General features: G+C 35.1%; 1 protein-coding gene and 1 pseudogene across 3 annotated transcripts in view; one reads left to right on the forward strand and one right to left on the reverse strand.

The window, feature by feature from the left end:
* ERBB4 (erb-b2 receptor tyrosine kinase 4) overlaps nt 1-14,839 on the reverse strand; it is a gene marked incomplete at both ends in the record, with an annotated part of 1,126,414 nt that overhangs the window by 1,102,297 nt on the left and 9,278 nt on the right. The gene's annotated exons all lie outside the window — the stretch shown is intronic.
* Nucleotides 1,352-2,084, forward strand: LOC309962837 (large ribosomal subunit protein uL13-like; annotated as a pseudogene). Its single transcript has one exon. The product of its transcript is annotated as a large ribosomal subunit protein uL13-like (transcript).

A 14,839-nucleotide genomic window follows, 5' to 3' on the forward strand; every position in this document is an offset into this window, starting at 1 on the left:
GATTTCTTCACTAGATTCTTTGACATGTTCCTGATATAATTCCTGGGACAGAATTAACCACTCAATAAATGTGTATTGAATAAAATTAAATAAACTTGTTTTGTAGATTCAGCACTCCGAAATGGAATATTAAAGATAAAGCTTCTTATATAAATCAGTGTGATAATTTTTAAAAGACCATTAAAAATTATCACCTAAAAAGATTTTTATATAAAAAATACAGTAATGTTTCTCAAGTACTTACCATGAGCCAAATGTTACGCTAACTGCTTTATACACATTTTCCTACATAATCATCGAAACACCCTTGGGAAGAAGTATTTTAAGTATTTTTTCCCATTTTAAAGATGTGGATTTTTTTAAAAAAAATTTATTGGAGTACAATTGCTTTACAATGTTGTGTTAGTTTCTGTTGTGCAACGAAGTGAATCAGCTATATGTATACATATATCCCCTCCCTCTTGTACCTCCCTCCCACCCCCACCCCATCCCACCCATCTAGGTCATCACAGAACACAGAGCTGAGCTTCCTGTGCTTTATAGCTCATTCCTACTGACCTCACAGCTAGCAAGTCCCAAACCTGGAACTTGAACTCAGGTTTGTTGACCTAAAGCTCATGTTTTAGTTATTTTACTCTAGAACAGAGACCATTCTCCATGTTACCTTATTGGTTACCCATTCTTAATTGAAAATGGTCTCAGAAAGCACCAAGACAATTAAACTTTATAGTAAAACAAACAAAAATAATAATAATCACTTCTACAGATATAAGACAACAGAACATTTTACTCCAACTAACTTCTCCCTTTATTTAAATTCATGATTGTTCACAGTCAACAGCAACTGTGTAGATTTAATGCACTAAAACTGTTAATACATGCTTTGCTGCACTGTGATAAAACCTCCTAAAAGAATTACTGACAATACATTTCCTTAAATAAAATGTCCAATTTTTAATATTGTCTAATGGTACTGTCCCCTCCCCTCTTAAAACAGAATTTTAATGACTGCATTTGCTACGAAGAAAGTTAGAAAGGTGCTCAAAAGCAATGATATCCACATTTATTAAATTTTCACTTTATTGTTTAAATACTACCCTTGTTTATATAATTTTCATCATTACTCAACTGCATTAGTTTTCATACACACCCATGAAACATTATATACCTACACCAAATCTAGTAATATGTGTTAAAAATCACTGCTACATTTAGAAGTAACCTGAAGCACAAAAAAATAGTAGAAAAGCAACAACATAAGTTGAGTCACCTAAATGTGTTACTGTAAATATTTCACGAATATTGGAAGATTAACAGCTTCCCATATAACTTTCCCAGGCTGCTGCCGAAGATGGCGGAGGGGCAGGTCCTGGTGCTCGATGGCCGAGGCCATCTCCTGGGCCGCCTGGGCAGAAAGGTGGTGGTTGTGCATTTGTGAGGGCATCAGCATTTTTGGCAATTTCTACAGAAGCAAGTTGAAGTACCTGGCCTTCCTCTGCAAGCGGATGCGGCCCCTACCACTTCCGAGCCCCCAGCCACATCTTCTGGCGGACAGTGCGAGGCATGCTGCCCCACAGGACCAAGCGAGGCCAGGCCGCTCGGGACCGCCTCAAGGTGTTTGATGAGATCCCGCCACCCTATGACAAGAAACAGCGGATGGTGGTTCCTGCCGCCCTCAAGGTTGTGCATCTGAAGCCTGTGAGGAAGTCTGCCTACCTAGGGCGGCTGGCTCGTGAGGTTGGCTGGAAGTACCAGGCAGTAACAGCCACCCTGGAGGAGAAGACAAAGAGAAGGCCAAGATCCACTACCGGAAAAAGAAGCAGCTCCTGAGGCTACGGAAGCAGGCCGAAAAGAACAGAGAGAAGAAAACTGACAAATTCACAGAGGTCCTCAAGACCCATGGATTCCTAGTCTGAGCGCAATAAAACTGTTTATTCTTAAAAAAAAAAAAAAGCTTCCAGTATAGGGGACAAAAACTGTGGAAATATTTTTTAAACGAGTATATAATATTTTATTTCAAGATATATGTAGTAAACATTCATTTATTTATATACTGGAAAATATAAAATGATAAAAAAGAAATAACTGCAATAACTTCAGAAGTATGAAAATTTTAGCCTATACAAAGGAAAAGAAAATAAGTGCTTTTGAATACATGTGTGACTAAGGCAAATAACTTCTCTCTCTGTGTCTTAAATTTATTTTCTGTAAAATAAAATACCTGGGAAAAATTATCATTTTAAGAATTCTACCTCCAGCCAACAATTCCAAATCTCATATATATTAGAAACAGAGCAAACATTAAAATGCATTTAACATGGTAATCTGCAATCTCAGTAGAGTGTGATGAATTTACATGTGTTTGTTTATAAAATCACCCAGAGCTTCTGAGTATCTGAAGTGTTGTTGTTACTGATGTTCTTTTGTGGATGGCAAGTATATTAAATCCTACAGCCCTGACTTTCTTACTGATTGAAATAAACTAGTTGTGGAGCCAGGGCCAAATATCCTTGGTCTTTGTACATCAGGCTGTCTGTTCCCACTGCTGTGCAATGTCTGTTAGGTGTTGGACAAATGAATGGCTAGGCAGAATGTACAAATAAGTACAACGGACTGAATCCCATTGAAGTATGTTTGCATGATTTCCATAAATTTCAATGTGACATAAGTCTAAGCAGAGGCTTTAATTTCTGGCCCCAAATCACTGCAAATTTTTCTATATTCTCTGTGTAACATCTGTTGAAAATCTTAGGATAACTAGGAATCACAGTTAAAAAATCAAAATTACCAAATCATTTAAATTTTTCATTGAGAATGAATTTAAAGCTCTTAGTTTTAGATTGTTCTATAACATATGATTTATTTTTTCTTTATTAAACATTTCAATGTTCACAATTTTTTTTTTTTTTTTTAAGAAAGAGTAGAGTACAATGTGAAGAAAATGATATTCTCAGGTCTTGAATTAGAAAAGCTTAAACACATATTGCCATCCTGGTCCAAAAACTGTATTTGTTCTCAATGCATCATTATGTTCAATTAATAAATTTTTTTCAGTATAATATTTTGCTAATTGATGAAAACTTAACAGAAAAATATGTAGAATTCAGGGAGATGGCAACACACTCTTTATGATGTATCCACCACACCATTATTATCAACGACTATCTGAATGTTTAGAGTACAAGGTGTTTACCTGCAGTGTGTTAAGTGGTAAATTCAACATAGAAAAAACAGTCAGTGTAAACTTCCTCTTATTAGCATGAGAGTGACTGCGATCTAAGGTCGGTTCTGTCCTTCCATTCGCTTTTTTCTTCTCTCTCCAGCCATGGAAATAGAGCTCAGTTATTTCTGCATGGATGCAAGGTGAATGAGGCTGTCGTTTCTCCTTGCAGTGCTAATTATTACAGGTCACTGACATAATACAGCTATTTTTTTAATTAAAAAAAAAGTTATATAGCATTATCTCACTTACTCGGGTATTTGAGAGGAATGTGCAGAGTGTTATTTATTTATACAGAAATCTGCCAACCGAGAGACATCATCTTGCTTTGAGGGGCCTCCTGCTGGCAAACTGAGCAGCCCTGTTATTATAAGAATTAAAATGCTGCACACTGTATGGAAGAAAACATAACACAATCCTATAGTGTGAAGCTGTCTGGATTTTCAACCTGTAAAAATACATTATTCCAATAAAGACAAAACTTAGAAAACTTCAAAGTGTATCACAAATTGGGATTATCTATGTAGTTTCATTGTTCTTAGCTATGAGATACATACATTATACATATTTAATGCATAGTTATATTATGCATAGTATGACAATATCAGACCTACTTTGATCATAAACCAGTCTAATGCACTAATAAATTAATTGATAAGGAATTGATTTTCTAGATAAGTACATCTCAGTTTGCAGTCTGAGAGACAGTGTCTACGCCTACAAAAATAATCTTAGAAAACAGAATTCTAATCATCGTCTCTGATCTCAACTACAGATATGACAGCAATTAGTTCTTCCTGAATAATGCCCTCACTGCAAATTACATTAAAAAATGAATGTTACTTCTCACTTACACATTACATAATTTCATCTCAGAATTTCCCAAGACCCACCTAAGAGTCCTGGGAAATAACTGAACGTTTAATAGCATCACGGCTAATAAATATACTTCAACATTTTCATACTTGTAAAAACTACAGAGCATAACACAATGCATTAAGAGAATTGCAGTGATGCATGGAACCAATGAGAATCAAAATATTTGTGTAAAAATAAACATTTGGGGCGCTACAAGGCTCCAGTAGGTACAATTTTGATCCTTGTTGTGAAGGACAACTTTGGCAATTCACTTATACTTCATTATTTCTAAAGAGTTGAGTGAATAGAGAGCTCAAGTTATTACATGAACTAGTTCATAGTTGAAATACTGTATAGGAATAGGAGGGAGAACTGGCAAAAAGGAATTAACTACTGTGCTGAGGTAATATCTGCTAGCCTAGCCTCTAACTCCTGCTGGAGAAACAGTGATCACAGGAGGGGGTGGGGGGGAATATAAGGTCTTAGGACACGAATAGTTGCATGTCAAGCCCTAATCCTAGAGAAGATTTCTTTCACAAGTACTGAGACTATTCCAAATAGGGATCACAGTCAAAAGGGACAGCTGTTTATGACCTCCTCTGAAAATAGTTATTTGGGACTACCACTGCTGCCTTTCTTGCGTGTTCCCAAAATCATGTGCACTGATGTTCCTAATCAAGATTTCTAGTGGAGAGGAATGAAAAACCTATAAAACCAGTTTTCCTAAATTTTATTTCTCAAAGTGCAAATAAATCCAAAGAAGCTTGTTACCTTCCTCTTAGCAATATAATGTAGTATACTACATCACTGAATTTTTTTAAAAAGTACAATAAATGCTACTCATATTTTAACATTTTATTACTATTAGAAACATAAGAAATATGATTTTAACATTTTATTACTATTAGAAACATAAGAAATATGATTTAAACTATGAGTTACAAGGAGTTTTATGTAATATAGGTATACCAAAATTTAATCAAACAATGCATACAACTTTCCAACTCTCTTCTTGGAAAAACTGCAAAACATCATGTTCTTTTTCAGGAATGTATTGATGGTGACAGTAGCTTTGGTGAAATTAAAGCTACCGCATGAGATGATAAAGGGTAAATAAAATGGCTATTGGAAATTGGCCTCACTAAATCTGAGGAAAATAATTCATTTTAAAAATCAATAATTTTCTGCTTTTAAGCTGTATTCAGGCAGATATGTCTACAGACAACCCATTTTAGTATATTTGCAAAAGCTAAATAAAGGAACAAAATGATTTCAAATAAAACAAAATAAAAGTTAAAAATCCAAAGTGCTACACCCAGGTAAAGACTATACAGTAAATGAGCCCTAGAGGAAATGAGTGACACAATCAGAATCATAGCAAACTCTTCCTAATGTACAAGTGGAAAAGAGGAAAACTGCTTCCCTATTTGGTGATAGGGGTTGGGGCAGGGGGTTAATTCATAAACACATGGAACCCTAACAAATCCTATAGTATTTAAACACGATAATGATATATTTTAAATAAGAAAGGCAAAATTAGTAATAAAACTGATAGAAACTCACTGCCCTTTCTAATGGGAAAGGCTCTCTAGACTGGTTTTTAAGTAGGATATTGACTGGCAGTGAAAGATTAAGACTGCTGTGTAAGAGGAGAACGAGTTGGTTCCTGATTCATGGATGCAGTTAGAACCACTCAGGGGTGGAGGACAGCACGGTCTAAAACAAAAGCCCACATGGAGTGAGATAAAGGAAGGAGAGACTGGCTGAATGTTATGTGGTGGTCATTTCGTCTCTAGCATTTTCATTTACCCGTTCAATATCCCTGCTTCTCTCATAAACTCAGCATATTGTCTTTCTTTAAACTCAAACCTTGAAAGTTAATTACTCTCATTTCCATTACCTCACCACTGAATAGGACTAATCCAAATTACACCACCAAATACCTGGTTAAAGGTTACCATAGTAACAACAATTGTCATTTACAGAATATATTCATGAAGTTTAATCTGCTCATGGTATCTTCATTTAAGATATATCAGGGCATCTTAATTGGATAAACATCCTTTAAAAATTTCTTTGATTCAAATATTCAGATAACACTTTTTTTCTCTAAATTTGTGATCAACCATAGGTTAAAGAGAATGTCATATTAATGATAAATAATAACAAAATTGATGGAGGAAAATCAGTGGTATTGACTTCGATTACAGTTTCATACTCCAGTTTGAGTCTGCATTTAAGAAAAAATTACAGTTGTATCTACATGAAATCTCAATCCCAAATTCAACACCTGCATCTAAAAATCATATAAAATTTAAGAAGATTCTGGCATGTGACAATTACTTTGTGTTACTATCTTCACATCTGAATTTTTAGTAATTTAACTGCTACATTAAAAGGTCTTAATTGCAAGAGTATAACTCATAGTGTGTCCCAGAAAGTCTGATAGAACTTAATCACACATCCCCACTGTCTATATTATTCTGAAGCACCACCTGTCAGCTGAGCAACATAATGGCATGTGACAGAGCTTGTGAACCAAATTTCTATCTGTCTCTCAGTCTAGAGACAATAGCCTAAATAAAAATATATATTTTTATTTCTTATGCTGCAATTCACAGCATCTTTGAAAGTTTCCAGACTGGTAACTAAGAGAAATAACTATTTTCTTGATCTAACTCACTGGCAGTAGGGAGGTTGAGGTTGTTGCCAGAAAGGAAGCAGTCAACTTTAGAAGAGCAAAAACTGCCCTTCCCATTAGTAATACTGTTTTGCAGTGTTCCAATGTTAATCAGCGAGTGAGCACAACTGGCAGAGCCCTGTGAATTAAAAACTTTATGATGATATGCATAGCCTTTGATTCCTTAAATATCAAAATAAATGTATAAAAACCATGATAGAGGGAAAGAATTTAATAATCACAACAATTTACAGACTGTCTTCTATGTGGAAATATCTGTTTAGTATTCGTAGATAGATGTGAAGATTCTGCTCCAGCGTGCAGAAATTTTTCCAAAAATACATTCAGTCATACATTACATTAGTTGTGCCCTATCTTGAAAAGTTTAAATGCCTATAAAATGTAACATAAAAAGTTATCTCATGAATTTGATTAAAAACCATTTTCTCTTGAAGGTGCTTTAAAAAACAATAAGGATGAAAGGACAGAGGACTTGAGTTTGCCAGGTAAACATAAATCTTTGGAACAAAACTGTCTCCCTAAGCTCTTTTTTTTAATACCAAAACTGTAAAAAAAAGAATATGAAGGAAAAATGATTTCAGAAAACTGCCCCTCACAGGGAGCCAAATTCTTTCCCAAATAGTCTACTTACAGTACTCATGCCTATCCATATACACAATGATTCTGAAAATCAATACTGCATCACCTGTTTATAAACACAGGACATAGAACTGCTGTTCAAATTATGAGAAAGGGGAAGTCCATGGTCTGCTCATATTTAACATTTTGTAACTTTAACTGTATGATGTTTCTTTTTTTGCTTTTAACTGCCTTAGCTATCATACTACTAATACTATAGTGTACATAATGTAATTAACTACTGAGCATCTATGTGATAGATACCGTTTTATATGTACTACCTCACTTAATCCTCATAAATATGAGGTTGATCTTAATATTAGATGCCCTTTTTAGATGAGAACATTGAAGCTTAGAAAGATTAAGAAATTAACCCATCTTCACATGGTTAGTATGCAAACCTGAGCTATTTAATTCTTAAGTCCCTCTATTTAACCTCTACTTCAACTCTTTGCAATATTTCACTTGATATTATCGATTTTAAAAAGTGATTAAACTTGTTACTCTATTTGAAGTGTTATAAATGTGCTGAAATTATAATGTGACAATAGAAAAGTAGCATATATTGTTAATATACTTGATGTTTCCAAGTTTTGCATATTCACAAATATACCTGGTTATTAACAATTATTATGGGTATCAAATAAAATAATTGTTAATGGCCTAAAATAGGTAACAAATGAATCTATATTGTCAATATCCTTCTTAGAGGTTTTAGTTTATTTTCTTATATAAAATATCGCAATTTGGACCATGGAAAATTGATAGTTAGGAGCTTAGGCATTGCTGATTGGCCACCTGCACAGATGTTTCCCATTTGGTAAATTATAAAATCTCTAAATTTCTGTTTCCTTGACTGTAAAATGAGGACAGTAGTGGCCATGTTGTGTAGATTAGTTGAGATATTGTATGAGAAGTGCTTTAGCACACTTCCTGACACAGTAGTCCTTTAGTAAGTATTAGATATTAGGACTTGTTGGCTTTTTAATCAATTAAGAAAAAGTTGTATAGAAATTTATACCAATTAAGATTTAAAAAGCACACTACATAGCGAAAAGAGAAAAGTAAAATGTTGGACTGCTTGAGTCAGAGATACTGGGTAGATCCATGTAGAGATACCCAGCAGGCAGTAGCGACAGGAAGGAGGGGAGCTCTGGAGAGAGGTAAGAGCTCAGAATAACTTACACAGCGTTGAGATGGGGAAGGGATCCAGAAACTGAGACAAAAAGGTAATGAAGAGGACCAAGGCCAGAGAGAGGCTTGAGAAAGACTTGTTGAGTGGGTTATCTCCATTCACTGCCTCTTTAAAGATGGATAACCAAAATCTTAAGTCTAAAGTATACCCAATAGTGGCCAAGTAGATTGTTAGAATATTATCTCTGTTGAGAACTGACGCTGTGATCTTGGCCAGTTATGTCATTCTGAGTCTCAGTTTCCTTATCTCTAAAATGGAGTTAATACCGCCTACCATGCAGATTTTAGGGAACACTGGAACTAATGCGTAAAAGTACCAGCACAGTCACAGTGCTTGCTGCAGAGGAAGCATTAAAATGGATATAAACTGAGACAGGAGAGGTGGCAAATCAGAAGGACTTAAGGCAGAAGGTAGTATATAACAGGAATGCAGTTTTCATACCAGGAGAACCTAAAAGAATGTTAAAAGAATGGCAACAAAAGAAACAAGCAAAACATTTCATTTAGTGTAGATCTTACAGTATAGATCCAAAATAGGTAGTAAAAGAGACGGAAATGTCAAAGACCTTGAAGAAAAATATTTCCTAAGCAGACTGAGAAAGGTTTACTTTATTTGTAACCAACTGAAGCATGCATATGTGCCTTCTTTTTATTACTTTTTGATTTTTCAGCCCCTTTAGAAAAGTGCTTCTCTTTTGCTCTGATTTCTTAACACTTTATCCTCCACTCAGAACTAGAGGCCTATTTTTCTAACTTCCTGCCCTGCCTATGTCCTCACCTTCTTATATATGTTTCTCCCTCTGGTTAAGTCATAAATACCTGCTGGCATAAACCCAGAAACACAATGAAACATTTGTATACTTTTATTCTGCATCGTGTGGTTTTTACAATTGAGAATGATTTATTTGTGATAGTATGTTACATTAGAGGTATGGAGATCTAATGTAAAGACTACTAGAAAAAATAAGAGGAAAATATTTTATATTTAAGGAAACCAAACTTTAAAATACCCTTCACATATCCACAAATCTATTAAGGACAGGTAGATGGTGAAAAGCATTTGGGTGGGAATCCTAGTCACAGAGAGAGTGTGGCTTTCACTGCCTCTATTTTTCAGAGACCAGGAAAGGATATTTGGGCATGACGTGCTTGTGACAGACCCTCAGGGTGGGAAGGGCCCTCAGTGGCCACAGAACCCAATCCCCGCTCCCAACATCACTGACCAGTTGTTCTTCAGCTGCCTCATTCATTCTTTATCATCACAGAAGAAGTTAGATAAGACTTTAGCACCCCACACACATGAAGGAACTCACCATCTCCCAGGACAGACCATTCCAACTTTGGGACACTCTAACTGTGAGAAACTCCTTGATGGTGTTCAAATGAAATCTGACACCTTACAATTTCAAACAGCTGCTAATGTTTCTGTTCTCCAAGGCTACACAGAACAGTGCTAATCCCTCTTATGTGTAACAGCCCTCCAACTCTTGAAGATAGTTATCATGTCCCCTTCCCAAGCCTCCTCTTTTCCATGCCTGGCATCTCCTTCTTTCTTTAATCATTCTTCAAATGAAATGGAACTCCATTATTTTGTTGTAAATATAGTTTTCTTTGAAAAATAATAAATCACATGTCCAAACGAAGTTACCAAGAGTATCATAATTAAGCTGATGTTCACAACTTCTTTCACAATATTACATTTTAATCATGTAAAAGAAATTTCAATTGAATGTTTTCTTATCCACCACAAATGAAAAGAGTATATGCGGTGCCCTCGAGGGACAGACTCATATCTTACGTGACAATACACACTCGTGGAGCAGCTGACACCTTGCCAGATAAGCTGTTCATTCTGATTAATAATATAAGCATGTAATATGTTTGTTCCCACATAGTTATGGCAATCGCAAATTCAAATTGTTGTGATTCGTCAGCAGCCCAATTTAAAGACACACATCACACATCAGCACCTGCCTCACTCTCAGGAAAATTCACAGCATCTGCTTTATTTGAGTCCTTTGGTCTGCCTCATTCATATGATTTGCTCCTAGGTTAATTCACAATTGCGAACCAGTGACATCCTGTCTACTGTTTTTAAGCCACTTCTTTCCAAACTTCAAGTCAAATCATTAGTACCTAAGCTGTGATACACAACTTAGAAACTGCCTCCTTCATACCGGCTAATACTTAATGGAGGCAAAGTTAGTATGATACTGTTCACATTCCTATTATTTTAAAATACTTATGGCAGAATTTTTATTACGTGTAAGAGTAACATTCATAGTATTTAGTGACCATCTCAGCAAAAACACATAAGAATGGATCACAGTATATGCCAAAGCAGAGATCTGAAGGTCCCTGATTGTGTCAGGTATTAATTCTTTAGTTGTTTGAGGGAGGGGTGCCAGGGGAGGGTTCTGGGAAAGCCAATCGGTAGGAATATATTTTAATATTTTATCAAACAATAAAAGCATAAGGAACATAGCACTTGGATACTAGTCCTGGTAATGGAATATACTTTGTTGCTCATACCCTTACACAAAGGTTTCTAGGATTTTGAAAAAGCCAAACAAAAGTCTCAACATTCTTACTAGAAATAAAAAGGACATAAAAGTTATTTTTTCATATATTTTAGTAGGAAGCATTGAAAAGCATTTGATCTTGACCTGCTATGAAATCAAAGGTGTCTTTAGCTTAAAACCTTCGTGTGCTATATCAGCATATATACAGTTACTACAGACTTTAATCAAGAGAGAAGCTGTCTGAAAAAATTAACCTTGAAATAACCACTGAAAATATGATGAGATGAACAATTCATGAATATGAGAATTATTCTCTATAGTGAGCTTGATTATGGAGAATGCAGTCTTGAGCTATGACAAAGCTCTAGCAGGTATATAAATAATACTATAACTTTTTAGATACCTTTACAATACACTATGATAGAAAAGACTTTTGGGATTTTTTTGAGATATTCCCAAACATGGATATTACTGTCCAAATTCCTGGCTTTTTCTAGGATCACGTTTCCATCAAGTGTTACATGTTTTATGACATTTTTTTCAGACAAGTTAGTCTCACTTAGGAATTCATTAAAATTTATTCTTTTGGATGATGACACTTTTTTATAAAGATCAAGATTTGGGTTTTTTGTGTGTTTTGTCTTATAGCCACTTCCTGATAATTACAGTGGATCTCTTCCTGTTGGCTTATCCAGCAGATGAATGACTAGTTCCAGAATATGCATCTAACCACATACCAGATTTGAATCAGAAAATTATCATAAAATGGGACTTCTGATTCACTCACAAATAGTCAAAATCCTTAAATATCCCAAGCCCAGTATATATGTCCTTGACACAAAGATATTTTGGATGTTTTGACATATTTTATTTTCAGCAGACCTGGAACAATTGAAATGTTTTTGTTTTTTCCCTTTTTCTCATTAATAAATCTACCTTCACAGTGCTCATCCTGCCAGTGAGAAATGTGGTACTTAACAGAATTTATTTTTATACAGCCTATAAATGTTGAGTGAAAGCTGTTAAACTGTGGGAGACAAACTTCATCTGTACCTTTCAAAGAGTGGCTGAGTCAATTTGTAGGAGTGAAACAGCATGTATCAGATCTAAATTTGCTAAACAAAATTAGCTGCGTGCCATTCTGTTTGTCTTATCTCTTTCTCTGGCTCATGGTGTGCTAATTCTGGCCACAAGCAATATAGTAAGTACAGAAAAAATAATAAATGTCCTCTTCATCAACAGTTACATAAAATGTTTTGTCTATTTCAATTTATCTCAGAGTTTTTATATTTTCAAATTTCATTCTGCACTTAAAAAAAAAAGAAAAGAAAAAGGCCACTAAAGAATTATATCTGAATACCAATCACTTCAGTTTCCATTAATTCCAAGTACACTTTTAGAGGTTTCGATATATCACCAGGGACAATGGGGCTGCTAAATTTGAAGTTAAAACAACTGGGAAATATTAACTGTTTAGTTGATATTTTTACACAGTAAAAGTGTGACTTGAAATACTAATCCTTTTATTGTTACTTAAATGTGTTAATATATTAGTAGTTAAAATATTACCAAATATCTGAGCTGAGTACTGATTTTAATTTAGATGCATTGTTTCATTCACAGCTAATAATGTCTATTGTAGTTAAAACGGTCACATTTAACATAGTCAGAGGGTAAAAGTCAAAGATAGATTTTTTTTTTAACTGTGCTAAATAACAAATGATTAAAAATTCAATGAGCTGTATTTCAAGTGGTAGGGCCTTAGTAATATAGCTTTTATATACCAAAAGTGACAAGATTCTTTTAAATCACAACATTATAAACCAACCATTATGAACTACAGAATTGCATAAGAGACAGCATTATATGACGCATTTAAAAAACATGGCGTCAAGAAAATATATATATACCTGGATGAGGCATGTTCATATTCAGAGTGGAAATATTTTGAAAATTATCTCTACAGGGTACATTATTTCATCCAAAGATATACTGAAGTGCTTTATAGTGTGATTTTACTCTTTATGACAATTTTTTTCTTGAAACAATGCAATCTTTTACATTAATAGTAGACACTAGCTATGTGCAGTAGGAAAAAAAATAAAAAATTATATAATGACACCCAAAATTCACACTAAATGAGAAATAATATGACTTCTTAAAACGTATAATTTTCAAACATAGGCAGAAGTACCATACAGATTTTTGTAAAAGGCTTCAGCTTCAGAGCCCCTCTCTTCCACTGGTGCCTCCCAAGGACCTGTACTTAATTTGTATTTTTATTTCTGTATTGTTTTTAAAGAGGTTCCCCAAACTGCATAAATGCAGGTCCCAACATCTTGGAAATGCCCCTGCTTTGAAGTTTTCTCAAGAAGACAAGGCTTAGATGATGATTTCCTTAATACATACAACACACAACACACACACAAACACACACACACACACATGCACACACACGCACAAAAAGACCTCTGGAGAATAGAAGGGATGAGGGGAAATGCAGAGTAATCCAAAGGAGGACTCCTCCAATGATAGATTTATTGGGTAAGTTTCTTCAAATGGCTCCAGGGAAAGCATAAAGAGCTGTTGACCTGGAGGCAGAAGGATTTGGTGTGCTGAGCATCCTTTTCTCACACAGTGGGGCAGGTGGAGTAGAGGAGCCACGCCTTTCAGAGGGTCACTAGCTCCTGTGGCTGGAGAAGGCATGAAAGAGCAGACGGCAGAGGCAGCTGGCTCAGAACACGGCAGACACGTAACTGCACCGACGGATGCACCAGTCAGGCTTCACCCTTACATACTGCTGCTTTATATCTCTACTTCCTCGTCTACAAAGTAGGAACAATAATCCCTGACTCGAAGTTTCTTCTCAGGGATTCTTAAAGGAAAAACAATCAGGAAAGTTCTAAGAAACTATTCAGACAGACGTACTAATGTCTCCATACCCAATTTTCTCATTAATAGATTACTCTGCAGACTGTTAGGTAAGTTTTGAAGTTACATTAACTCCTCAGGACATTATAAATTAAGGTACACTTAGGGCACCACAGTGACCTAGAAAGGTTGACAGTTTCTTGGAATCTGATAACCTGAGAAGAAATGTCTGGAAGAGCATTTTCCCTGGTAGAATCTGACCAGGGAAAATCTATAAATACTATAATAATTTCACCAATTTTCAGAATGCAGAGTGAATCATCTAAAAGAGCAGCTAAGAGAATCCCAGTCACCTCTCAGTACAGTTATGCTGCAAGTATTTCTTTTATAGGATCCTTTTCAAATGGGAGGCATATGTCTAGTTGTCTATTTTAAGATACTGAGAAATCTTAGTATTAACAAAGTTGTGTTATTACATACATCTAGGAATAGAAAATGCCGCATTCTGTCTGGAACCCTTTTTTCATGAAATACTTATTAGCATTTCTCTGGAGGCAAATTCCTCCCAAGAGTTTGGAAAAATCACTTAATAACATATTTTTTTTATATTGTGTTTCATTGGTCTCATCTGTCCTTCTTTAAAAGAAAGGGGAAATCTAGCATCTTGAGCTTCTTGTATGTCCTCCTCAGTGCCTAACACAGTCCTCAAACACACTGATGGGTCAGTACATGTTTACTGCTTAAACTGATTAAAATTTTAAAATGAGAGATAAGTAAGAAAAGCAAAGTAATGGCCACATAAAAATAGTAGGCTACAAGACACTTACATGTTTAAGAATGGTATTTATATATATT

Source organism: Leucopleurus acutus (assembly GCF_964270905.1).
Source record: "Leucopleurus acutus genome assembly, chromosome: 6".
Taxonomy (NCBI): domain Eukaryota; kingdom Metazoa; phylum Chordata; class Mammalia; order Artiodactyla; family Delphinidae; genus Leucopleurus; species Leucopleurus acutus.